Raw genomic sequence first — 27,755 nt, 5'->3', positions numbered from 1 at the left:
TCCCCAGGTTGCAGTACGGTTCTATCTACTATGGGCAAAACAGTAACGGTAATCTCAGCAGGTGGTTCAGTTGTTAAAGCTTGGGTGTCATTGATAACCTGTGGTTTCTTAGTTGTGGTGGTCCCTAGGTATTTGATTCTACAATCTCCAATTGGAGAATTGTATCAGTTCTTCGCTTCCCTAATTTGTTTTAGGATTTGCAAAAGCAGTTTCATATTCTCTGTCATTTCCACTGAGCCAGAGTCAGGTTTAGTTGCTGAGGTAGAGCCAATCAGTTGCCATAAATGAAAAAGCACTCTTTTTAAAACAATTAGGAACTTCCCAACCATCAAAATTAGAGCCACAGCCATGGGGATAAAGCAAATGAATTCTGCTAATGTTATGGCACACCACTTATAGTAATCATATATTTCAAGTAATTGATGGACAAATCTTGGTACTTTATGGAATCAAAAATTTAAGGTTTCCTGCATCATGGACCAAATCAGGACTGAGAAACTTGATAGTATAAATAGTACCCTAGTTACTCCTATTTTGCTTGTTTTTGTAGGCTGTTTAACCTAACTGTACTCGCCAGATGTAATGAGTAAATGAAGGGCTAATTAGAGGCTAATAATAGAGGGCAGGGTGGTAGCAGCTGAGTCTACTAGGCAGGGAGACTATAACTTCAGGATATGTTGATTTGGTCAGCCAGGGTTGTGTGGGCCTGAACTGAGATGTTTTAGTCAATCTCCCTGTCATCTCTAAGTTCCTTGAGTTAAGGAGTGAGATGCCCCTCCCTCCTGGTAAGAAATTGAAAACCAACAGGAAGTGAACTTGATTTACTTCCTCAGCAAGATGGATGCCTGGTTTAGTCCCTCAAGAAACAAGGGAAAGATATCTTTCCCTCTTCAGCCCTAGCCCTAGTTGATGGCATAAAGGAATCAACTGAAGATCTTTGAATAAAGGCCAAGGGGTATATTGAATGCAAAGGTAAGCTGAGGGAAGAGGGTTAAAGTCTGGGAGACTGTTGCTAAGGGTGAAGGGCAGTGCTGGGAGAGGGTTTTAGAAGGTAGAGGTCAGGGTGAGGGAACCAGCCCCTCAGCCAGGGATAAATTTCACTGCCCTAAAGTAGAAAGATCTAGCAGGTTAACAGATGAGGTTGATAGTTAGGTTGAGGGGTGTCCCTGCCTGGCTAAGTAAACTAATTCCCACATTCTCATTCCACCAAATTCCCTCCTCCCAGGGCCCAAAGGGGAGATACAGGGGATAGTAGGATGCCTGGGTCAGGTCAAGGAAATCAGCCCCACAGTTGGTTCTCCAGGAATATTTATAGTCCCAGTTTCAACGGATTTTTGGCCTTGAGACTAGGGCCAGGCTGGGTCAACATTCTGTTTCCTTAACTGCCAGGATTGCTTCAGGTGATTTTTCAAATGCAAGAGATTCTTGCAGCAACCCTGCATTAAACCTCCCTCCAGGATGGAATTTCCTTGGCAGAATGACAGAGACAGAGATAGTGTGAACTTCCTGCTTAACCTTTTTTTTATAACCTCCTGGCTCCCTTTGTCCTCTTCTAACATCTGAGTCAAGTTCAGGTTCATGCAAGTTATACAGGTAGTGGACAGTAGATGATGTCATCTGTGTGATCCAAGAAACGGGAAAAGGTAACTTTCCTATACACATAGTTTAGCAAATCTTCTGACACAAAGTTTAAATGAGTGACAGTAGGTTGCCTTTTTGAAACATTCTATTCTAGCTCTGTCTGACAGATTCTAGTGTATAGACTTGGAGAAATCTGTTCACTTCCTTGTCCCTCAAATTTCACACTTGTAAAATGAGATAGATGACCAAAAAGTTTTTTCTTATCCCTTCCAACTCTTATTAAGAATCTTTAAGAACTACAGAAATAGTAAGGAATCTAATTCTTCTTGGAACCAACCTGCAAGTGATCAGTTTCATGAATTTTAGAGACTCTTGTCTTAGTGACATTGAGGGTATATATTGACTTATTTTTACATATAAAGTGGCATCAATACAATTCGCAAAAATCAATCTAGCCTGCTCTCTTTCTGCCCAATTCTGGGCCCAATCAATTTTCTCTTTTTATAGAATATATAGCAGCAAAGTGGGTAGTCCATCCCATATAACATAATCTAGATTGTAGGTATTTTTCTTTTTTATTCTTTCACCAATTAGGTGAAATTTTATGTGAATGTGGATCTTATTTAGGAGACTCTTGAGGGTTCTTATCTTGATCTCAAAGTCATAAGCAAGCATATAATCTGTGGTAATAGTCATCTCCATCTATTTTTATTATGAAAAATATCAATAAAATTATTTAAACATTTTATGTGTATTTATGTCATAAACATAAAACTTTTAAACAAAAGCATGTATAATGTACGCATATATATACTTTACATGCATGTAATATGTAGGGTATAACAAAATATTGGCTTAGTTTTAAACTTTAATAACTTCAGAAATATAATTATCACATAAATACAAAATACCATTTGGATATATTCTGATTTAAATTCCTTTTCCATGGTTCATTTTTGAATTTTTAAAAAATATTTTCTTAATTTTAATTTTAACAAGATGAGGTGCCTTGTCATTATGCAGTGCATGTGAGGTGATTCTTGTAGATCTGGTAGATGTTTTTTCAAACCAATGGATCTGTAGATGAACAACCCTTCCTTCTCTTCCCTTGGCAACCTAATCTTACTCCATTAGATTACATTTATGATTCCATTTCAAAATTAAATGTAGTCATCAAAACTTCATTCTTTAGATGATACTAATAAAATGATTATAATTTCAATCCTTTTAGTCACTAAGCAACAATTGATAAACTTTTTACAAAGTTGTAAAATTGACTGAATTATATCAGACAATGTCTGGAGAATCATTCTAGGTGCTTCTGAGACAGTAATCAACATTTGCTTATCTTTACAATTTTGTCAAATCATGGGCATCTTTGTGAGATTTACATACTTTGAATTACAAAATTTGAATTCTTTAGATTGTAGCATTCTATGATTCACAACCATACTTACTCAATAGAAGAATATAGTCATGACAAGTATAGAGTTTTTTTTTTTAGACCCTTAACTTCGGTGTATTGTCTCATAGGTGGAAGAGTGGTAAGGGTGGGCAATGGGGGTCAAGTGACCTGCCCAGGGTCACACAGCTGGGAAGTGGCTGAGGCCGAGTTTGAACCTAGGACCTCCTGTCTCTAGGCCTGACTCTCACTCCACTGAGCTACCCAGCTGCCCCCAAGTATAGAGTTTTGATTTGTGTAGAAGCTCATCTCCTCAGCATCTTATATAATTTCTTGAAAGATGTCAGAACAGATAACTTTGTCCAATTGTACTTTGATTATTCATATCAAGTGAAGCATAACAGGAATATGATATGCTTGTCAAAAAGGATTCCCATAATATTAGAAGATGCACAGTGAAGAATACTAATGGAAAGGGAATTCCTCATAGATTGAAGGGTCATTCGTCTCCAAAATGGAATCCAAAAATCCTTCTCAGTGTCATAATTCATTGAGAATACTTGAAGCTAAAGATAGAAATGAAAGGAAAATAACTTTGACAATTGCTGCTTGCTCTTAAGTCTTTTATTTTTACCTCTGTGATAGAATGAACGGAGTGTATGCTCCTTCACAAACATGAAATAATTCTTACCCAGTTCCAGCTTTAAGTACTGTCATTCCTATCTCTTCTTCCACTAAGTAGTAGCAGTAAGTGGATAGGCTGTCATTTCTGACAACAGAACATACTGGTGAAATCCCCTGAACTAGTGCAAAATGACTTATTTTCATAACATTAATAAAACAAAATAAATTAAAATGTACATCTCATCTTTCATTATTTTATTTTATTTTTTACATATTGATAAAACTTTAAATAATCATTTTCTGACATTTGTTATCCATGTTATCTTCCACCTCTCCCACAAATGACAGGTATTATGATACAGGTTAAATATGTGCAACATGTTTTCATGTTCATCAGATTGTGAAAGAAGACAATACTTTTATAAGAAAAAACTCATGAAAAAGATAAAGTGAAAATTTGTATGCTTCAGTCTGCATTCAGATTTCATAAGTTTCTTCTGTTGTGGTGGAATTTTTTTTTGTCTTGGGTCTCTTAGAGTTTGTTTGGATCTTTGCATTGCTCATGATAATTATGTTATTCACATTAAGTATTATTACTGTATATATCATGCTCTTATCAGCTTACTTGTATCATTTCATATGAGGTTTTCAATGATTTTTTTATGATCATCCTACTGATTATTTCTTATGGCATAATGGTATTTCATTTTAGTCATATCCCACAACTTGATTAGCCATTCTCAAATGAATGGACATTTTTCTGTTATCCTCCCCCCCCCCCATTTTTAATCTCTTTGAATACAGATCTAGTCGTGATATTTCTGGATCAAGGGATATGCATAGTTTTATAGCCCTTTGGCCATGGTTCCCACTTGCTCTCCATAGTTGTATTAACTCACAGTTCAATAAATACTCTATTGTATTCCAATTTTTCTACATCACCTCCAACAAATTTTCATTTTCTTTTTTTGTCATGTTAGCCAGTCTGTTAAGTGTGAGATGGTGCATCATAGTTGTTTTCATTTGCATTTCTCCAATTAATAGTTATTTGGAACATTTTTTGATATGACTAAAGACAGTTTAGTTTCTTCATCTGAGACCTACCTAATCATATGATTTTTCATTATTCTAAATATTTGTCTTCTTTTTCTCTTATTATAATACATTAGTATAAGTAGTACATTATAGTTTATAAATGCAAGTGTCCCAAAATTCTTATAACAATTTTAAGTTTTTTTGTTTGTTTCAGAAATATAAATGCTACACACTTAAAAAAAACCATTTGTACAGTTTGCAATTATTGTTGATGCATTGTCTTCCTTCATTAGAATTTAAGTTCATTTAGGGCAGGGACATATTGTATTACAGGTATATGCATTTGTTTATGCATTCACACAAGCCAGATAATAACCATAGATGATTTTGTTGGTTTATTTCATTCAGATCTCAATGTGATCTTTTTTTGGAGAAAGGAACTCATGAAATATAAACTGCTTCCGTTGATGTAAATAAACAACTTTTCTTCAACTAATTGCTTTACAATTGCTTGAAGCAGTGAAAAATTTAATGACATATTTGCATTTCCATGGTTGCCATGAATAAGGCATAGTATCAGTTTTTTAGACTATTGTTTATTGTCTATTTTAACAATCATATTTAACTTCATTTTATACAAATTTTCTTACTTCTTATTTTAGAATTAATTTTGTTTGTATAGAAAAAGGTTTTTCAATTTCAAATAATCTGTTATTTACTTTATCATTTGTTATTATCTCAATTGTATTTTGGTTTTAAAAGATACAAGTCATAACCATTAAGGGTATATGATTTGTTGCTCTTCTATTTAAAAATATGACCTTTAATAAAGTTATGTATCTATTTAGAATGTATTGTGTAATATGGTATACGTTTTATGTGTAGAACTAATTTCTGCCAGTCCACTTTCCAGTTTTTCCAGTACTTGTTTAATCAAATATGGAGCCTCTACCACCCCCAGGTAATTTATGTTTTCCTCTTTTTCAAATATTGTACTATTTAGTTCTATTATTTCTAAATCTTTCTCATGTATCTTGGTCAATTGATCTAATTTTCTATTTTTAAAACACTAATAAATTATTTTGCTGAATGGTATTTATCAGTCTCCTTTCATCCCTAATTTTAATCATTCCTCTTAAGGTTTTAAATACATTTTTATTGTAATTATTTTATCAATTTTTGAAATAATTTCTCTGCAAGAAAGGAAGAATTTATTTGGAATAGCACTCCATTTAAATGTTAACTAGTTTGGTAGCATTGCCATTTTAAGTAATATTGTCATGGCCTTGCACGGATTATTTCTCCAGCTACTTAGGTTGTGTTTTTTTTTAATTTCTTTAAGAGAGACTTTATTATTTACTTCATGTAAGACTTTTGTGTGCTTTGGAATGTTGATCCCCAGATGACTTCATGTTTTGTTATTATAATGAATAAATTTTTTTTTGGTTTGCATTGTAGGCTGAAATTTGGCTAAAACTATTTTCTCAAAGAACATCTACATTGATCCAAATAAACCATCATACCATAATCATACCAAAATAGTGTTATCTCACCTTTACTGATTTATTTTCTTTTAATTTATTTCTCTTGTGTCATTGCTATTGCTAGCAATTCCAGAAGTGAACCAGTTACTATTTGGGAAAGATGGTATCTTTTCTTTCTTCTCTTTTTTGACAAAAAGTTCTAGTATATGACCATTACATAACATGCTTTCTTTTCATAATGTTAGTGCCCTTTTTAAGATACTCTTTTTATGTTAATAAAAGGTCTTTAAATCTACTCTTTTTTAGGGTTTTTAGCACAAAAAGTGACAGACTTTGTAAAGATTTTTTCTGCATCTATTGAGAATATCCTGTGGTCTTCGATTTTTTATAGATATAATTATTTGTGCTACTTGATTCTCTATTGTTGATTCAATATCACATCTTTTCTATAAATTCTATTTGATCAGAATAAATGAGTCCTTGGATAAATCACTATAGTCTGTTCTGACCTTAAATTTTTTGAGTTTATCTTCATTACTTATATCATTCAATAATTTTCTTTCCATTTTATTTTTTCCATGTCTAGGTATTAGGACTATAATTGTATTATAAAAATATTGTGATAGGGTGATTTCTTTCTCAATTTTTGATTATTTGTGATGTGAACATCAGGAATATTTGCCTTTAGTGTTTCCTTATGGCCAGAATAATTAACTTTTTTTCGTTTGTTATTAACTATGGTTTTCTGATACTTTTTTCTTATTTTTTATTATGCAACTGTTCATAAGATATTGAAATTATTCCTTTTTTCTAGTTTTATGATTATTCCACCTTGATTATTTGCTATTTTATTGATATAATTTTCTTCTTTTTTAGTCAGTTTCACAATTTTTATCAATATTTTTAAGGAACCAGTTTTTTATTTTATCATTCCTATTTTTTTATTTCAAATTTCATCTGTATCCTCTCTGATATTTAATATTTCTTTTTTTTACTTCATTATAAATATGTTCATGGGCGTTCTCATTTTTAAATAAGTCCTTAATTCTTTCTTTTCCTATATTGTTAATCTATTCATTATTTTGAAATAAATTAACATGTTATCTCATTTGATTCTGACCTATGCCTCAAAACAGCAGAACATCCTGAAGGAGAAATATGTGGCATATTCCACAAAGGTCAAACCATCACCATCTCCTTTGTACACCCAAAGGAGTCATCCCAAGACCTTTTTATTCAAGCTTCCAAAATCATCATCCAAGTTGCATGTTTTGTGAAGAAAGGACTTCCATGCCAAATTCTGATCACTTGGACAAACATGCCAATAAAATAATACAGCAGAGGACTCTTAGGGAGGGACAAGAGCCTGAAGCTCAAACAAATTTCACAATCACCTCCACCACCTTGACTCCAGAGGAAAGATCATAGTATTCCAAACCAATTGTGCTGGGGATAGTACTGCCACATTCCTCTGTTACTCCAGCATACCAACTCTGCTTCCAATGTGGGACTGGTAGCAACCTTTCAGTGTGGGAAGGAATCATTATGGGAGATGGACCTACCTTTTTTTAATGTTTAAAAACACACACTGATGAGCTCCTGCCAATGATGGGAAAGCAAAATCAAGAGGACTGGGAGTGGTAGTAGCCCACCTACTAAACATAAATATTCTAGTCCAGTCTCAAAATATATTATTGTGGGAAGAAATTCCATAGACATGGAACCTGGCTATTGCTTCTCTAAGAATTATTGATACTGCTCCTGAAGACCAAGGAAATAAACTTTTAACCAAATTAGTTGGCACTATCAAATTATTCAATATCAGAAAACTTCTCCCATTGTATACAACTATAACATACTTTCTTTTTTACCTACATTCAGTGTAGTATATACTAAATTGGAGTCTAAAAGTCTCCTCCCTTCCATTTATCCAGCTTTAACTATGAAAGAATGTTGACCTTTATTGACCTTTCCATGTCTAAATAGACATCAATGAATTGAGTGTTTTTAGCAATGATCATATAATTTATCACTTCAATATGGAATCTTAGTGTGGCTTGAAATTAACAAGTGCGAGGTTTCAAATTGCATTCCAGTAATGAAAAACTCACAGTAGGGCTTACAGGTTAAGATGGTGGCAGAGTAAAAAGCAGCTGCTTGACCCCTCCTAATCCACGCATATAGGACTCCTCAAGAAGACATAAAAACAAATCCAGATGAACAAAGAGACCCAAAAACAGGGTGCAGCATTGAAGGTATGTGGAATCCGGGAATTTCCATGCCATAAAGAGGAAAAACAGCTCTCACAAAAATGTGAGCTGAGCAACCCCCTAACACCCACAACACCTACAGTGCCAAAGCCAGTACAAAAGAGTTAGAGCAAGTTTGGGGAACCCATTAAGTTACTGGCAGCTCACCAGGGCCTGCTCCTGAGAGTAGCAAGACTTAAAACCCCAAGAGGCTAAAGAATGCAGGGATTTTGAACACAGACCCTCAAAGCAGGCATGGACTCGGATCCAGAGCATAGGGGTAGACCCTGAGCGCAGGCATGGATATGGATCCTGTGGTCAGGCTCTGACCTTGAGTGGGGACCCAGCACAGAGAGGTGCATGACTATGAGACTATTAAAGCAGCTTCAGGCAGAGGAACAAGCAAGAGGACTACCAGGAAGCTTGACCCTGAGAACAACTAGACCTGAGACCTCAGGAGCCTAAAGAGTGCGGACAGACTGTGGGCATGAGGATAAAGCTGAGAAGGCATGTGGCTAACAATGACAAGACATCCAGAAGAACCCCAGAAGAGAAAGAGCAAGAAGAAACCTTTAATACTCCACAACTCTTGCACAGAAAAAAAATCAAGACAACAGAGAAAACAGCAGAGGAGAATAAACAAGTAACCATATCCAAACCTTCCCCAAAAAAAATGAAAACTGGTCACAAGGTCTTGAAGAGTTCAAATCTGTGATTATGAGAAAGATGGAAGAGATCTGGCAAGAAAATAACAGTTTAAAAGGTAGAATTTTGCAATTGGAAAGTAAGGCAAGTAAATTGAAGACTAGAAATGACCAGATTGTAAAGGAAAACCAGTTTCTAAAAGCTAGAATTGGGCAATATGAAAAAGATGCCCCCAAATCAAAAGAATTGATAAGCAAATTGGAGACCAAAATCAAACAGCTGGAAAACAGGATAGACCAAATCAAAAAGGAAAATCAAAAGATTATAGTAGAAAACAAGTCTCAAAAGATAAGAATTGGACAAGCAGAAGCCAATGATCTCTCAAGACAGCAAGAACAAATAAAACAAAGTGAAAAGACTGATGAAATAGAAGGAAACATGAAATATCTCAATGAGAAATTCACAGATCATGAAAAAAGGTGTAGAAGAGACAATTTGAGAATCATTGGTCTTCCTGAAAAAGCAGAAATTAATAGAAATTTAGACTCCATATCAAGAGAAATTATTGAGCAAAACTTCCCTGAAGTTCTACAACAAGAAAGCAATATAGACATTGAAAGGATCCATAGATCACCTTCTACACTAGACCCTAAAAACACAACCCCCAGGAATATAATAATCATATTCAAGAGCTTCCAAGTAAAAGAAAAAAATTTTAGAAGAAACCAGAAAGAGGCAATCACAATATCAAGGAGCACCAATTAGGATCACACAGGATCTGGCAGCCTCCACACTAAAAGACCTCAAGGCTTGGAATATGATATTCAGAAAGGCAAGAGAACTGGGTCTACAACAAAGGATCACCTACCCATCAAAACTGACAATATACTTCCAGTGGAAAGTTTGGGCATTCAACAAGACAGAAGATTTCCAAATATTTGCACAGAAAAGTCCACGACCAAATGGAGAGTTCAATATCCAACCACAAAAATCAAGAGAAACATGAAAAGGTAAATAAGAAACAAGGGAAAGAAAGAAAATTCATATTTTTTTTAAAATTTGCCTCTTTAAGTGCTTCAAGAAGATCTAATTATTTGTATTCCTATGTGGAGAATTGCTATGTATAACTCTCTGTAGTGAACTCTATTCACTATTATAGTATTCACTATTATAGTAATTAGAAGAATTATTCATAGGGAGAGGTTGGAATACTAAATGATCTAAGATGATATGAGGGGTGGGAGAGGGGGGAGAATAGTAGAGGAGACCAATAGAAACTTGAATGAATAATAAAAAATAGGATGTTCTATTACACACAAAGAGGGCATGAGAAGGGGAAGGGTTTCAAATGAAAAAAAAAAAGAAGGCAGGAATGGAGATCATGATTTCTGATGAAGTGAAAGTAAAAATAGATATGACTAAAAAAGACAGGGAAGGTAATTACATCCTGATAAAAGACAGAATAGACAATGAGGAAATAACAATGCTCAATGAGTATGCACTAAATGGTATAATATCCAAATTTGAAAAGGAGAAACAGGCAGAGCTCAAGAATGAAATAGATAGTAAAATCCTACTAGTGGAAGATCTAAGTATTCCTCTTTCAGATCTAACCGAAAAACTAAATAAGAAAGAGATAAGAGTGGTGAATGAAGTCCTAGAAAAATTAGATTTAATAAATAGGGACAAAAAGGAATACACCTTCTTTGCACATGGTACATTCACAAAGATTGACCATGTAATAGGGCATAGAATCATTGCAAACAAATGCAAAAGAGCAGAAATAATAAATGTAACCTTTTGGATCATAATGCAATAAAAATAATAATTGGTAAGGGTACCTGGACATGTAAATCAAAAACTAATTGTAAATTAAATAATATGATTCTCCAAAATCAGCTAGTCAAAGAAGAAATCATAGAAACAATCAACAATTGCATTGAAGAGAATGACAATGATGAGACATCCTACCAAACTCTGTGGGATGCAACCAAAGCAGTACTCAGGGGGAAATTTATATCCTTGAGTGCATATATTAACAAATTAGGGAGGGCAGAGGTTAATGAATTGGGCATGCAACTTAAAAAACTAGAAAGCAAGCAAATTATAAATCCCCATATGAAAACTAAATTAGAAATACTAAAAATCAAGGCAGAAATTAATAAAATAGAAAGTAAAAGAACTATTGAATTAATAAATGTGACTAGAAGCTGGTATTTTGCAAAAACAGATAAAATACACAAAATACTGGTCAATCTAATAAAAAAAAACGGAAAGAAGAAACCCAAATTGAAAGTATCAAAGATGAAAAGGGAGACCTCACCTCTAATGAAGGGGAAGTCAAGGCAATCATTAAAAACTATTTTTCCCAATTATATGGCAATAAATATAGCAATCTAGGAGATATGGATGAATACTTAAAAATATAAATTGCCTAGATTAACAGCAGAAGATATAGAATACCTAAGTAATCCCATATCAGAAAAAGAAATTGAACAAGCCATCAAAGAAAAAATCACCAGGGGCTGATGGATTCACATGTGAATTCTATCAGACATTCAAAGAGTAACTAATCCCAATACTATACAAATTATTTGATATAATAAGCAAAGAAGGAGCCTAACAAATTCCTTTTATGGCACAAATATGGTACTGATTCCAAAGCCAGATAGATCAAAAACAGAGAAAGAAAACTACAGACCAGTCCCCCTAATGAACATAGATGCAAAAATCTTAAATAGAATACTAGCAAAGAGACTCCAGCAAGTGATCAAGAGGATCATCCACCATAGTCAGGTGGGATTTATACCAGGAATGCAAGGATGGTTCAACATTAGGAAATCCATCCACATAATTGACCATGTCAACAATATAAAAAACTAAAATCACATGATTATCTGAATAGATGCTGAAAAAGCCTTTGACAAAATATAGCACCCATTCCTATTGAAAACACTGGAAAGTATAGGAATAGAAGTACCTTTCTTAAAAATAATAAACAGTATTTGCCTAAAACCATCAACAAATATCATATGCAATGGGGATAAATTAGAAGCCTTCCAAATAAGATCAGGAGTGATACAAGGATGCCCATTATCACCTCTATTATTTAACATTGTACTAGAAACACTAGCAGTAGCAATTAGAGAAGAAAAAGAAATTGAAGATATCAAAATAGGCAATGAGGAGACTAAACTATCACTCTTTGCAGATGATATGATGGTCTATTTAAAAAGTCCTAGAGAATCAACTAAGAAGGTAGTAGAAATAATCAACAACTTTAGTAAAGTTGCAGGATACAAAATAAATGCACATAAATCATCAGCATTTCTATTTATTTTCAACACATCACAGCAGCAAGAGGTAGAAAGAGAAACACTATTTAAAATTACCCAAACAATATAGCATAGTTAGGAATCTATCTACCAAAAGAAACCGAGGAATTTTATATACACAACTATAAAACACTTTTCAAAAAATTAAAACTAGATCTAAACAATTGGAAAAACATTGAGTGCTCATGGGCTTTAGGCTCTTGATTGGTGGGTCCTGCTACAAATTTTTTTTGTAGGTTCAGTGACTTCAGAGTTTATCTATATATATAATAAACCTTTTCATTATCAACTATGGAGAAAGGTTAATAAAAGATGGGCATCTGTGTGGAACCATGGACAGAATGAGAGGCATGGAATCAGAAAGATATTAATTCAAATCTTTCTTCAGAAAGTTATTAACTGAATAAGTGAATAAGTTTCTTGGTAGTTTAATAGGTATGGCACTAAATAAGTAAATTAATTTGGGTAGGATTGTCATTTTGATTATGTTAGCTTCAACTACCCATGAGCAATTAATGTTCTTCCAGTTGTTTAGATATAGTTTTAATTGTGTGGAAAGTGTTTTGAAGTTGTGCTTATATCATTTTTCTGTTTGTCTTGGCAGATAGGTTCCTAGGTATTTTATATTGTCTAGGGTGATTTTAAATGGAATTTCTCTTTCTAACTCTTGCTGCTGAGATGTGTTGGGAATATATAGAAATGCTGATGGTTTATGTGGGTTTATTTTTTATTCTACTACTTTGCTAAAATTGTTGGTTATTTCCACTAGCTTTTTAGTTGATTCTCTTGGATTCCTTAAGTAGACCATCATATCTATGAAGAGTGATAGCTTGGTCTCCTCATTTGTGTAGGAATAAAAATGAATGAAATAGTCTAGATAATTTTAAATTAAAGGATTAATAACAAAAATGAGAGGGAAAGGGATTCCTTCTGCAAAGTGAGCAGAGCACAGAGCCAGAGACACACATCTACCACTCTTTAACCAAAGCAAAGTTCAAGCTCCCAAAAAAGAGCACTGTAGCATGGCTCTCAGCCAAATTTATCTCCCCAAACTCTGTATGTCAAATGAGGACATACTTAAAAGGATGGTGGGAAAGTGTAGCTTAGGTGTGGTAAATTTCCACCAGCACATTGCCTATTTTAATTCCATCAATTTCTTTGTCTTCTATAATTGCTACTGCTAGTTTTTCTAGTATTGAGTGTTATATTTTGTCAAAGACTTTTTCTGCATCTATTGAGATAATCATGTGATTTTTGTTGGTTTGCTTGTTGATATGGACAATTATGTAATGGCTTTACTAATATAGAACTATCCTTGCATTCCTGGTAATAATCCCACCTGATCATAATGAATAACCCACATGATCACTTGCTGGAGTCTTTTTGATGTATTCTATTTAGGATTTTTGTATTGATGTTCATTTAGGAGATTGGTTAGTAGTTTTCTTTCTCTGTTTTTGAACTGTCTGACTTTGGAATCAGTACCATATTTGTGTCATAAAAGGAATTTGGTAGAATTCCTTCTTTGCTTATCATGTCAAATAGTTTGTTTAGTATTGATATTAGTTGTTCTTTGAATGTTTGATAGAATTCAATTGTGAATCATTTCGGCCCCAGGGATTTTTTAGAGAGTTCTTTGATGGCTTGTTCTATTTCTTTTTTTTTTTTTGATATGGGACTGTTTAAGTATTCTATTTATTCTTCTGCTAATCTAGGAATTTATATTTTTGTAAATATTCATCCATCTCATCAACATTGCCATATGTATTGCATTTAATTGGGCAAAATACGTTTTAATGATTGACTTAATTTTGTCTTCATTAGAAGAGTGGTATCCCTTTTCATTTTTGATAATGTTAATTTGGTTTACTTGTTTCCTTTTTAAAAATAGATTAACCAATAATTTGTCTATTTTATTCGTTTTTTCAAAGTACCAGATTCTTGTCTTATTCATTAATTCAATTGTTCTTTTACTTTAAATTTTATTAATTTGTCCTTTAATTTTAAGGATTTCTAATTTAGTTTTTATCTGGGGATTTTTAATTTGCTTGCTTTCTAGTTTTTTTTTTTAATTTGAATGACCAATTCAATGACCTCTGACCTTCCTGATTTGTTGATATATGCACTTAAGGATATAAATTTACCTCTGAGTACTGCTTTGCCTGCATCACATAGATTTTGGTAAGAAGTCTCACCATTGTCATATTCTTCAATTAAATTATTAATTTTTTTCTATTATTTGTTCTTTAACCAATTTTGGAGAATCATATTATTTAATTTCCAATTAATTTTTGGTTTGTCTTTCCTTGTGCCCTTATTAATTATTATTTTGTTGCATTATGATCTGAAAAGGTTGCATTTCTTATTTCTGCTTTTTTGGAATGTACCGTGTACTACTGAAGAAAAGGTATATTACTTTTTGTCCCTATTTATTTTTCTCCATATATCTATTAACTAATTTTTCTAATATTTCATTCACATCTCTTACCTCTTTCTTATTTATTCTTTGGTTTGATTTATCTAAATCTAATAAAAGAAAGTTTAGATCTCCCAATAGTATAGTTTTACTATCTATTTCCTCATTAATCTCCAGTAGTTTTGCTGTCATAAATTCAGATGCTATACCATTTGGTGCATACATGTTGAGTACTTATATTTCCTCATTGTTTTTACTGCCTTTTATCAGGATGTAATTACCTTCCCTATCGCTTTATTTATTTATTTATTTATTTTTTTAAAATTTTATAAACTCTTACCTTCCGTCTTGGAGTCAGTACTGAATATTGGCTCAAAGGCAGAAAAGTGGTAAGGGTAGGCAATGGGGGTCAAGTGACTTGCCCAGGGTCACACAGCTGGGAAGTGTCTGAGGCCGGATTTGAACCTAGGATCTCCCTTCTCTAGGCCTGGCTCTCAATCCACTGAGCTACCCAGCTGCCCCTTCCCTATCGCTTTTAATCAGATCTATTTTTACTTTGGATTTATCAGATATCATGAATGAGACTCTTGCTTTCTTTTTCTCAGTTGATGACCAATGGGTTTTGCTCCAGCCTTTAACCTTAACCCTGTGTTTGTATATCTGCCTCATTGTGTTTCTTTTTTTTTTTTTAAGAAAAATTTTCCATGGTTACATAAGTCATGTTTTTACTTTACTCTTCAATCCCACAACCCCCCTCCCCCATAGCTAACTCACATTTCCACTGGTATTAAGATGTGTGGTCAGTCAAGACTTATTTACATATTATTAATAGTTATACAGGTGTGGTCTTTTTAGGTCTACATCTCCAATCATGTCCTCATCAACACAAGTGTTCAAGCCGTTGTTTTTCTTCTGTGTTTCCACTCCTGTAGTTCTTCCTCTGAATGTGGGTAGTGTTCTTTTCCATATATCCCTCTGAATTGTCTTGGGTCATTGCATTGCTGCTAGTACAGACACCCATTACATTCAATTTTACCACAGTGTATCAGTCTCTGTGTACAATGTTCTTCTAGCTCTGCTCCTTTCACTCTGCATCAATTCCTAGAGGTCTTTCCAGTTCAAATGGAATTCTTCTAGTATATTATTCCTTTGAGCACAATAGTATTCCATCAGCAAATATACGGCACTTTGTTCAGCCATTCCCCAATTGAAGGGGAAACCCTTGCTTTCTAGTTTTTTGCCACCACAAAGAGTGCAGCTATAAATACTTTTGTGCATGTCTGTTTATCTATGATCTTTTTGGGGTACAATCCCAGCAATGGTATGTGTGTGTGTGTGTGTGTGTGTGTGTGTGTGTGTGTGTGTATGTATATATATATATATATATATACATACACAGGAATTATACGAACATAACTACAAAACACTTTCCAAACAATTAAAACTAGATCAAAACAATTGGAAAAACGTTGAGTGCTCATGGGTAGGATGTGCTAACATAATAAAAATGACCATTCTACCCAAATTAATTTACTTATTTAATGCCATATCTATTAAACAACCAGAAATATTTTTTACTGCATTAGAAAAAATATAACAAAGTTTATTTGGAAGAACAAAAGATCAAGAATATCAAGGGAAATAATGAAAAAAATCTTGAAGGAAGATGGCTTAGCAGTACCAGATATTAAACTATACTATAAAGCAGTGGTCATCAAAACAATATGGTACTGGCTAAGAGAAAGAAGGGAGGATCAGTGGAATAGACTTGGTGTAAGTGATGTCAGCAAAACAGAGTATGATAAACCCAAAGACGACAACTTTTGGGACAAAAATCCATTATTTGACAAAAACTGCTGGGAAAATTGGAAAACTCATGTATGTTTTTTGTAGACAACATATGGTAAAATTTTGGTTTCTAATCCACTCTGTTATTGGCTTCTGTTTTAATGGTTGAGTTCATCCCATTCACCTTCAGAATAATGATTACCACATGTGTATTTCCCAACATTTTGATTTCCTCTCCTAGTTCTGCCCTTTCTTCTTTCACTGTTTCCTTCTACAGTGGTGTTTTGCATTTAATCAGTCCCCCTAATCCTTACCCTTATTTTATTTCCCTTTCTCCCCTCTCCCTTCTTATTTCCCTCTTATTTTTGTTCAGGTTCTTTTTAAACTACATCCCCACTCTCCCTCCCTTATATTGCTTTCCTTACCAGTCTATTTGTTACCCTTCTGTTTTTCTATAGGGCATGAATGAATTCTCTGGTCCAATAGATCTGAATGTTCTTCCCTTTTTGAGTCATTTTCAATGCATATAAGAATTAAATATTACCTATTTCCAACCTTATTCACCCTTCCATTGTATTGGTCTTCTCCCCTGCTCCTGCCATGCTGTTCTTCATGGAATATAAATTTACCTCATTTTTACTCTCTTCCCTTTTCTCTTAATGTTATCCTCTTTTGTTTATCTCTAGTTATGTATATATATTCATTTCATCCTATAGAGCTTGTCACTATTCCCTCTAAATATATTTCTTCTAGCTACCCTGATGATAATAAAATTTTTTAACACTTATTAATATCATATTTTGTTATAGGAATACAAATCTTTTGACCTTATTAGGTCCTTTAAAAAGTTTGTTTTTATTTTTTAAATTTTTTTTAATTTACCTTTGGGCTATTCTCTTGAGTTCTGTGTTTGGACATCACATTTTCTGTTCAAGTCTGGTCTTTTCTTTATGAATACTTGAATGTCTTCTGTTTTATTAAATGACCATACTTTCCCCTGAAAGTTAGTAAGTTTTACTGGGTATTTGACTCTTGGTTGTAGATGCAGTTCCCTTGCTTTCCAGGATATCATATTCTATGCTTTCTGGTCCTTTGGTATAGATGCAGCTATTTGTGTGGTTTCATGGTATCTGAATGACTTCTTCTTAGTAGCTTGTAATATTTTTTCTTCGGTCTGGTAGTTCTTCAATTTGGCTATAACATTCCTGGGAATTGTCAGTTGTAAGTGAAATGCTGGAGGTGATCTGCAGATTCTTTAAATCTCCACTTTTCCCTCTTGTTCAAGAATGTCAGGGCCGTTTTCTTGTATAATTACCTGTAGAATGATGACCAGGCATTTTTCTTTTTTTCATGATCTTCCAGTAGTCCAATAATCCTTAAATTGTCTCTCCTGGATCTGTTTTCAAGGTTTATAGTTTTGTCAATGAGGTATTTTCATATTTTCCTCAATTTTTTCATTCTATTGATTTTGTTTTTATAGATTATTGCTGCCTTGTGAAGTAATTTGCTTCTTGTTGTTGAATACTAATTTTTAAAGATGGGATTTCATCTCTGATTTTTTGGTCATCCTTTTCCTTCTGGTCTGATTCTTTTTGTAGGTCATCTTTAACCTTCTTTGCCTCATTTTTAAGCTGGTCAACTCTGGCTTTCAAGACAGTATTTTCTTGTTTTAGTTCATGTGCCTGTTTTCAGATGACATATTTTGCTTTTTAAGTTCTTTTCCAGTTGTCTTCCGCCTCTCTTAATTTTTTTTAATGTATTTTGAGTTCTTTCAAAGTCTATATCCAATTCATTGGAGTTTTTGTGTTTTTCCTTGGTGTTCCATGGTCCTCCTCTGTTCCATTTGCTTTTTGTTCATTATCTGGATAGAAGCTGTAAATTGTCAATTTTTATTTTTCTGTTGTTTACTCATATATTTTCCTTCTTTCCTCTCCCACATCCCTGTTACTGGCTATAATCTTTCTCCTCTGATTATTTGTTGGATCTGTGGGTTTGGGCGACTCTGTCCTGAAGGGGCTTCTTGTTTACTCTTCTGATTGATTAGGTAAGGCTGATGGTATTAATGAACTCTGAGATCAAATCTTCCCCAGCTGGCAGCAGAAGCTAAAGTTTTAGATGAAGGTGTGGAGGCTAAAGGGAGCTGGGCTTCCTTCCATGTTAGCAAGGTATTCTCTCAGTCTTTGTCCTGAGAGCCCAGTCAGGTGGAATTCTTACAGCTCCTATCAGTGCAGTCTATTGGGGAGGGATGTTCGAGATTGAGCTTCCCTGCCCTATGAAGGCTTCACCCCTTTTCATAAGATTTAGCCAGGGCACATTTGATCTATAGAGCTAGATATGCTTTGAGGCCAAAACCTCCAAAAATGGAGGGGGCAAGGTAGAATGTTTTGGCTGCAACTAAGCTGTCCTCTTTGAGATTCTTCTTCAGCTGCCTCCCTGCTGCTTGTGTTCAATGCCCTAAGCCTGGCAGAACTGTGCCAGAAAGGCACTTCCTTCATACAAGAGGTTTTCCCACCCAGATATTCCAGGGGTCACATGTGGGAATCTGAGTGGGTATATTTCCAATCTCCCTGAGGACTGCTTTGCAGTCCTTGGATTCCCACCTGCAACCATGTCAAAAGGGTGGGTTTGATGGTTCCAGGCAAGTACTATAGGTGGGGGAGAGGTTCTGAGACCTTTATTCTTCTTTTCCCTTGAACCTGAGAGTTTAAGAATTCAGACTTTTGAATCCAGCAGGAGAACCACAACCCCCTCCCCTAACTCTGTCCTGTTGTTAGATTTGATTTTCTGTCCCCTCGAAACACTTTGTTTTTGATTGGTGTGGAAGAGTTTTCAGAGAGGTCTGGACTTTTATTGTATTTAAGTTGCCATCTTGACTCCACCCCAATTCTAATTTTTAAAAACAATTTTTTAATTGAATTTTTGTGCTTTATTTTCCATTTGTTCAATTCTGCTCTATATGCTGTTTTTTTCTTTATTTATTACTTTCATTTTTCTTCTGCCTTTCTTATTTTATTTTGGGATTCCTTTTTTGAGCTCTTCCAGAACTTGAGACCAGTTTCCATTTTTCTTTGAATTTTTGCATGTGCCTGATTTGGCTCATTTTTCTCTTCTCAGTCTGTGCATTGCTCTTCTTGGTCTTCACAATAATTTTCAATGTTTTGGTGGACTTTTTTGTTTGTTTGTTTTTTGCTCTTTGCTCATTTCCCCAACCTTTTTCTTTCTTTCTTTGTTTTTACTAACTTGTGAGAAAGGAATTCATCTCCCTTTGTTTAATCAAGCAGGGACTTGGAGCTCCTCTCCCTTTAAATTTAATCAATTAGGGATCTGGAGGTCCTTTGAGATGTGCAAGGATACATATGCCCGCAGTGAAAATAAGTTGAAACCAAAGTGAGAGGAAATTGATTCTACAAGCACTGCCACTCTGGGTGGTGCCAGGCAAATTAAGGGTCTATAATTGTTTCCTGAGATGTGATGTGGGAGAGCTAATTGGTGGAGAAAATGTCTTAAAAGGTGAGACTATGGTTCTGGAAAACATTCGGATTGAGACTCAGATTCTGGTGGAGATTCTGAAGGACATTTGGATTCCCATTCTGATTTGCATTCAGGATTCCGATTCCGATTCTGGCACTGGGGACTGACTGAAGAGATATTATTGCTCTGGTGTCTCTTGCTAAGGAGACTCTCACCCTCTTCTGACTTGAGATTAGACCTAAAGGAGAGTTTGACAGTGGTGAGCTTCAATCCCTCAGAACAGCAATTAGGATACTTAGCTAGGCAACTCTCTGTCTCTTTCCTACATTTCCCTCTCTTTACTATCACTACTTTGATGTAATAAGCTACTAAAGTTGATAACAGCCTCATAATTTAATTTTAATTATTATAAACTTTTTTCTTAATTATGGACTTTGTTATTAGAGTTGATGCTATGCTTTCTTAAACTTCATTTTTCCCTGATGCTACATTCAGTTTGGGGTTTATGGAGGTTTCAGTTCTTCCAATTTGGCATGATGATCTGTGGTCTTGGAGTTCAGAAAGCCACCTCACACTGTTGATTCTGTCACCTTTAGGAACTCCTTATGGGTTGCAGTTCAGAATAATGTGAGTTACCTTATTTTGGGGCTTGGGGCCTCATCTTAAGACTGAATGAAGGCTCTTGTTCTTACTCTGGACTTACATGGGCCATTTATTCTGATGAATACCTTTTACTAGGGCTCGGAGCTTTGCTATAAGCTTGGGCAGGGACCCTCACTGTGGGTCCATGACAATCAGGTATGTTATACACTGCCATCCCTTGGAATTTGGGGCCTCAATGCAGGCTTGAGCAGTGCTCTAGGCTTCCAATTTGGCTAGCACCAGCCAGGTATGCACTGTCTACTCCTGGAGTTGTGCTGGGGTTCAGGTCTTCACTACTGCCTTGCTCTTTCACTGTGGCTTCATCCTGGCTTGCTCTTCCTTCCTTGCTACAACTTCTTGATGTGTCTGCTCTCCTCTTACCCCATTGCCCCAGAAGTTCTTTATCTACTTTTTGGATTTTTCTTTCCTTGAAAGTTGTTTCACTCTGTCTCCTCATTTGTTCTTTCAATCCTGTATTCATTTTGTGGTGATATTTTAATCTTGATCAAAGAGGATTTTCATGGTGGCACTGAGCTGCTCTGGATTATTCTGCCATCTTGGCTCCACCCCTGGAACTAGAGAAGTCCCTTATCGGAATTAGCTTTAATGTCTATTTTTTTAAATTCAAACTACATTATTCGTATTATAAATGAGGTTTTGCAATAAGAGTTTTATGTCACAGAAAAATTCTCACTAATTAGAGAACTTTTTTTATTACAAGTAAAGGTGATCTATCATTAAGATGGAAATATTTAGGAAAGAGTATAGGAAGGAGTGAACAATAAATTAAACATTTTAAGGCATATTAAAAAGATAGATCCTTTTAGAATAAGGCGATGTCTAACTAAATAACATGTAGAAATAACAATTATATCTCATGACAATAATTTGAGGTAAAATGTTTCATCTTGGAAAAATAAATTTGGGATAGACATCTAAAGTCCCTTTCATTTCAATTATAGTATTGTATTTTATGCACTAATAATTAGGTACAATGAAGGCATATATTTGATGTAGAAATATTGAAATCTGAATTCTTAGAAAGAGAACTTTTTTTCAGATGTTGAACTTTCTTCTACAATGTTAGATAAGTGAGAAGTCTGGTCTAATCATATCATATTGAATATTTTCAGGAATACAGGCCCTTGTATTAGGGTCTAATCAATTATAATTTCCATCCTACTAGTCTGTAGGATACAATGCAGTAATACTGCACTTACCCATTTGCAGCTAAGACTACAGGAAGTTGCCATTCTATAAGAGAGAAAAAAGGACCAGATTTAAATGCAAGGGAAGCGTCTGTCATTCCCTTTACTCTCAGGAATATATGGGTGAGCCAGATAATAGCCAACCTGCGGTACCTGACTGGCAGTGTAGTTCGGAGAGTCCTACGTCTTAACATATGTTAAGCGTCGCAGCTTCGATTCTTACACTGAGTTCAAGTCCTCAGTGTTGGCGTGGGAGTACCTCAATCCCACCTGTATATGTATGATCTCTTTAACCTCGTGCTCCTTGGCACTGTGCAGATGTTCTCAGAAATCCCATTGGATTTGTCGGTCGGTCTTCATGACCTTGTGCTTTCCTTAGCACCATTAATGGCTCATGTGTTCCCTTCTCCTGGAATTAGACAGAAGCATTAATCACAGTCCCATAACATTTAACAATATATGGCAAGTTCTTGGAGTCTAAACCTTGTGAGTAAGCAGTAATATTACAGCAATTACATATATTAAAATTATAGCATTGCAAAAAATAATGAAAAAAATTAAGTGATTATATGTACTCAAGTACAAGAAATGAGAAAAAAGACAAAAAAATATCAATTATTCTATTAAAAGATATTAGGTAAATCAATAAGAAAATTTAAAAATAAAATCAGGGAAAAAATCAAGACAAACCAATGATTCCAAATTAACATCCATGAGTCCATGAACTGTTATCTCCAATGCAGGTAACAGGAAACAGTCAATCAGGTTCAATAGAAGATGCCCTCTTTACATGTGAGCAATGAATCCAAGAGTCTTTTTCTCCGATCTTTATAGCTGTTGGGGTGGTTATTAAAATTTCAAACGGGCCATCCCACGAAGGCTGGGTTGCCCCAGTGTGCTGGAAGTTCTTTATATACACTTTGTCTCCTGGATTCAGGTCGTGAAGTGAAAAGTCTATTGGTCCTGCTTGTACTGCAGTTCCAGATTCATGGAGTTCGCGCAGTCTGTGTTGCAATTCCTGTATATAGGAAGCAATAGAAGTATCTCCTCCTAATAGTGATGTATATGCAGGAGAAAAAGGTTTAGCTTGTATAGGAGGATGTCCAAAAAGCATCTCATATGGTGAGATGTGTAGATCTCCCCTAGGTCTGCTTCTAAGATAAAATAGAGCTAGAGGGAGAATTTCAGGCCATTTTAGATGTGTCTCAGTACATAATTTGCCAATCATGGTTTTAAGTTCTCTGTTCATCCGTTCAACTTGGCCTGAGCTCTGGGGGTGATATGGTACATGGAATTTTGGAGTTATCCCCAGGCATGAATATATTTCAGATAAAACTGAATCAGTAAAGTGACTCCCTCTGTCCGAGTCAATACGTGCGGGCAGACCAAAACGAGGAATGATTTCTTTTAAAAGCACCTTGGCAACAAAGGCTGATGTGGCTCGGGCAGTAGGAAATGCTTCCGGCCACTTGGTCAGTTGATCCACTATGACCAGACAGAATTTATATTGTCCAGCCTTTGGCATTGTTATGAAATCAATTTGTAGGTGCTCAAAAGGTGTGTAAGCCAATGGACGCCCACCAAAAGCCTTGCCACGAAAGGCGTGTTGGTTATATGCTTGGCAAGTAGGGCAAGCTGCACACACTTTAGAGGCTATAGTGGTTATGCCAGGAGCTATCCATACTCTCTTAACAGAGTCCACGATGCCCTGGGTACCAAAATGACCATTTTTATGAATAGATTGGCACATTTGGCGATAAAAGTGTCTAGGGAGCAGGGGTTTTCCTTCAGAGGACACCCATACTCCATTTATCTGTTTGGCTTTAAATTTCTGCTTCCATTTTGTTATTTCCTTCTCATCATAGGAAAGTGATAAATTTAAGTCATCAGGGGTTGTTAATGTTAAAATTAATTCAGGCCCTTCTATTGCTGCTAGCTTTGCAGCAATATCTGCCCGATTATTTCCCTTAGAGACAGGGTCAGTGCCACCTGTATGAGCAGAGCAGTGAACTACAGCTAGGGCTTTAGGTAGCTGGAGAGCAGAAAGAACTTCATTAATAATTTTTCATTAGCTATAGATTTTCCAGCTGAGGTTAAAAATCCTCTCTGGAGCCATAACATACCCACTGCATGACATATTCCAAATGCATATCGAGAATCTGTATAAATTGTAGCCTTTTTATCTTTGGCAATTATACATGCATGTTTTAGAGCTATGAGTTCTGCGGCTTGAGCACTTAGATTTGAGGGCAGTGAAGCTGACCATACAGTGTTAAATTCTGTAACTACAGCAGCTCCAGTGTAATGTATGCCATCCCTCATAAATGAAGAGCCATCAGTAAATAAAATTAAATCAGGATTCTCTAAAGGAGTGTCCAGGAGATCGTCTCGAGGCTTTTCAGCCATGGACACTATTGTTTCACAATTATGTAAAGGTTCTTCTGAAACTGGTAAATCTGGAAGTAAGGTGGCTGGGTTAAGGGTTGTACAACGTTTTAAAGTAATATTTTCATTATTTGGCAAGGTTATTTCATACCTTGTAATTCTCTGATCAGAAAATGCCTGTGTTCTATGTCTTAGCAGTAATGCTTCCACTTCATGTGGGCACATAATTGTTAATGGGCATCCCAATACTAGATCAACAGTTTTTGTCACTAACAGAGCTGTGGCAGCTACACCTCTAAGGCATGGTGGTGCACCTGCAGCTATAGGATCTAGCTGAGCTGAATAATAAGCAATTGGATGCTGGTATGGTCCCAAAGTTTGGGTTAAAACACCTGAAGCTACTCCTCTACGCTCATGTACATATAAAGTAAATGGTTTGTTATAATCTGGGATGCCTAGAGCAGGAGCAGACAGAATAGCTTGTTTTAAATTCGATAGAGCTAACTTGTGTTCTGGCTCTAATTTAAGTGGTTCAGGGACTGAATCTTTTGTTAATGCTATAAGGGGTTTAGTAATTTCCCCATAGCAAGGGATCCATTGTCTGCAGAAACCTGTTGCTCCTAGGATTGCTCTTAAGTGTTTTTTAGTGGTAGGATTGCTCAATTTTTGAATATTCTCAATGTGCTTAGGGGATATATGTCGTGCACCAGCTGTCAAGATTAACCCCAAATATTCCACTCTGGGGAGACACCACTGCACTTTTTCTTTTGATATTTTATGTCCTCTTTTATGTAACTCTAAAAGAAGATGTTTACTATCTTCCTGGCATGTTTCAGCATCAGGTGAAGCCAGGAGCAAGTCATCTACATATTTAATCAATTTACTATTTTTAAATATTATATTTTCTGTATCTTGGCTCAAAATCTGTGCAAAAATACACGGGCTCTCACAGAATCCTTGGGGAAGACGGGCCCATGACCACTGAGAATTATTCCAGGTAAAAGCAAATATATGTCTGGAATTCTCATGAATAGGAATTGAGAAAAAGGCTGAGCACAGGTCCACGACTGTAAAGTAAGTGGCTGTGCTGGGAATAGAAGAAATAATTGTGTTTGAGTTTGAAACCACTTGGTGTCTCTTTATAACATGATTGTTTATAGCCCTTAGATCCTGAACAAATCTATATTGGGGTTTTCCATCTGGGCCTAATTTCGGCTTCTTGACAGGTAAAATAGGTGTATTATATTCTGACTTGCACGGGATTATTATTCCTTGCTCAATTAGTGAATTTATCACTGGGGTAATTCCCTCAATGGCTTCTTTTGATAAGGGGTACTGAGGAATGGAGGGAGCTGGCCCTCCTTTTGTTCTAATCTGAACAGGTACAGCTGATTTAAGTAGGCCTACATCAGTAGAAGATGTAGCCCATAGAGACTCTGGAATATCATCTGGGATTTTAAAAATGGGAGGCTCTTTTACTTCCTGCTCTTCTGAAAGAAGTACAGGGAGTAGGTTTAAAGAGTCCTCTGGCAATTCCAGTGACATGGAACCATCTGGATTACAAATTATTGTGGCTTTAAGTTTACATAATAGATCCCTTCCCAGTAAATTTGTGGGGGATCCAGGCATTAAAAGAAAGGAGTGTTCTATTGATAAAGGTCCAAGGCTTACCATACGAGGAGAAAGTTCTGGGACCTTTTGAGATGTCCCTGATACCCCTACTACGTTTAGAGAGCCAATAGAATTACAGTTTACATCTGGTTTGCTCACCAGTACTGATCTTGAAGCTCCAGTGTCCAGTAAACAGTCATAACATGAATTACCCACTTTTAGGGTTATATAAGGTTTCTTTCTATTTGGGGGGGAGTGTATAGGGATAATAGGCATTAGAACATCATGGTCGGGAAAGTCAAAGGTTTCCCTTTCTGATTTCAAAGCCGTCCCTCCCCCCATGCACCTTCATAAAGATGCTTGGGCTCCATGGGCACCCCCCTGAGGGGCATTACCACCTTGATTAGTTCGGGGGCGAGTTCCACTTGAGATATACTGTTGTGGGGTCACTTGGTATGAGCTATCATCATCCCGAGGTTTATATTTAGCATTCCTATCATGCCTAAAATTATTCCTGGAATTATCATCATTATTATTGCTATTCCTGTTTCCGTTGTTATTCCTATAGTTATCTGTTTGTTGGGTATTATTTCTGAAAAACTTAAAGAAATTCCTACAAGTCATCATTGTATGGCCCTTTTTTGCACAAAAGGAACAGTTAGCATGCTGAGTATTAGATTCTTGGAGAGGGGCTATAATCTCTCCTTTATTTTTTAGTTTTGCCTTTAGCATTTTATTTTCTGCTTTTAAAATATCTATCGAGTCAGTATCATCCTCCTGTTCTCCTTCTTGGCTTCTAAAAACACAAGATGCTGTCTTCCTTAATTCTTCAAGGCTCATTTTATCCCAACTTGGGCAATTAGTCTTAAAATAGTCTTTGACTACTTTGCAGGAATTTTCTACAAATTGTCTACGTACATGTTTTAATTCCCGTTCTACTGTTAAGTCAAGGTCCATATATATCCTTGCAACCTCAATCAGTCTGTCCATAAAATGGGACGGAGTTTCATCGGCACGCTGTTTAGTTTTTTCGAATTTGTCCCACATGTATCCTGTGTCAGCACAAGCTTTTACAGCTGTTAATAATGCTTGCCTGCCATCATGTAATTTTTTAATATCTGTTGGAGAGTTGTAATTCCATTTTGGATTTTTATGGGGCCAGTTAGGTGTGTCTTTACTCTTATTACGATTGGCCCGATTAATGATCCTCTCTTTCTCACCATGTGTCAGAAGTGCTCCTAAAACATTTTCAACGTCCTGCCAAGTAGGGTCATAAGTATCAAATATATTTTCTAATGTTTTTAAAACTAAAAATGGTTCTTTTTCAAAACTAGGCGTATTCTTTTTCAATCCAGCTAAATCATCAGGGCTGAAGGGAGTAAAGTGTTTTACAGATACCAGGTCTCCTTCAGTATTAAAAGTAGGTACTTCTCATAAAGGAAATAGTGTTGTGCTATCCTGAATGGCAGGGAATGTATGTCCTGCAGCAATAGCAGTAGCCCTGAATGTCTGTAGGAGGGGCTGAGGGGTGGGTTGGACAGGTTGAGGAGGTGGGAGCAGGACGGGCTGGGGATGTAGTGGTATGGGTTGGGGAGGGGGTGGGATTTGTTGGGGGGAGGGAACGGGTTGAGAGGGCAGTAGGGGTTGGGGAGGGGGCGGGATCGGTTGGGGGAAGGGAACGGGTTGAGAAGGAGGGAGTAGGGGTTGGGGAGGGGGGATGGGCTGAGGAGAGGGTGTGTCAGGAGCACTTTCATAGGAGGAATCCTCAAAGGCGGAACTATTGAGGAATAATTCTCTCTTTTGTTGGAACTTTTTTATAAACTGTTTCCTCCTTCTTAAATGCTTAGCATGGTTTTTTATATAAGCCAGCAGTTGCTCT

At 35.8% G+C, this 27,755-nt stretch overlaps 1 pseudogene; it reads right to left on the bottom strand.

The window, feature by feature from the left end:
• Positions 1-27,755, bottom strand: part of LOC123255262 — a 35,887-nt pseudogene that overhangs the window by 7,511 nt on the left and 621 nt on the right.

This window comes from Gracilinanus agilis, chromosome 1 (assembly GCF_016433145.1).
Source record: "Gracilinanus agilis isolate LMUSP501 chromosome 1, AgileGrace, whole genome shotgun sequence".
Lineage (NCBI taxonomy): Eukaryota > Metazoa > Chordata > Mammalia > Didelphimorphia > Didelphidae > Gracilinanus > Gracilinanus agilis.
Note: the sequence above shows the minus strand (reverse complement) of the source record. Positions and strands in the feature narration are given on the sequence as shown.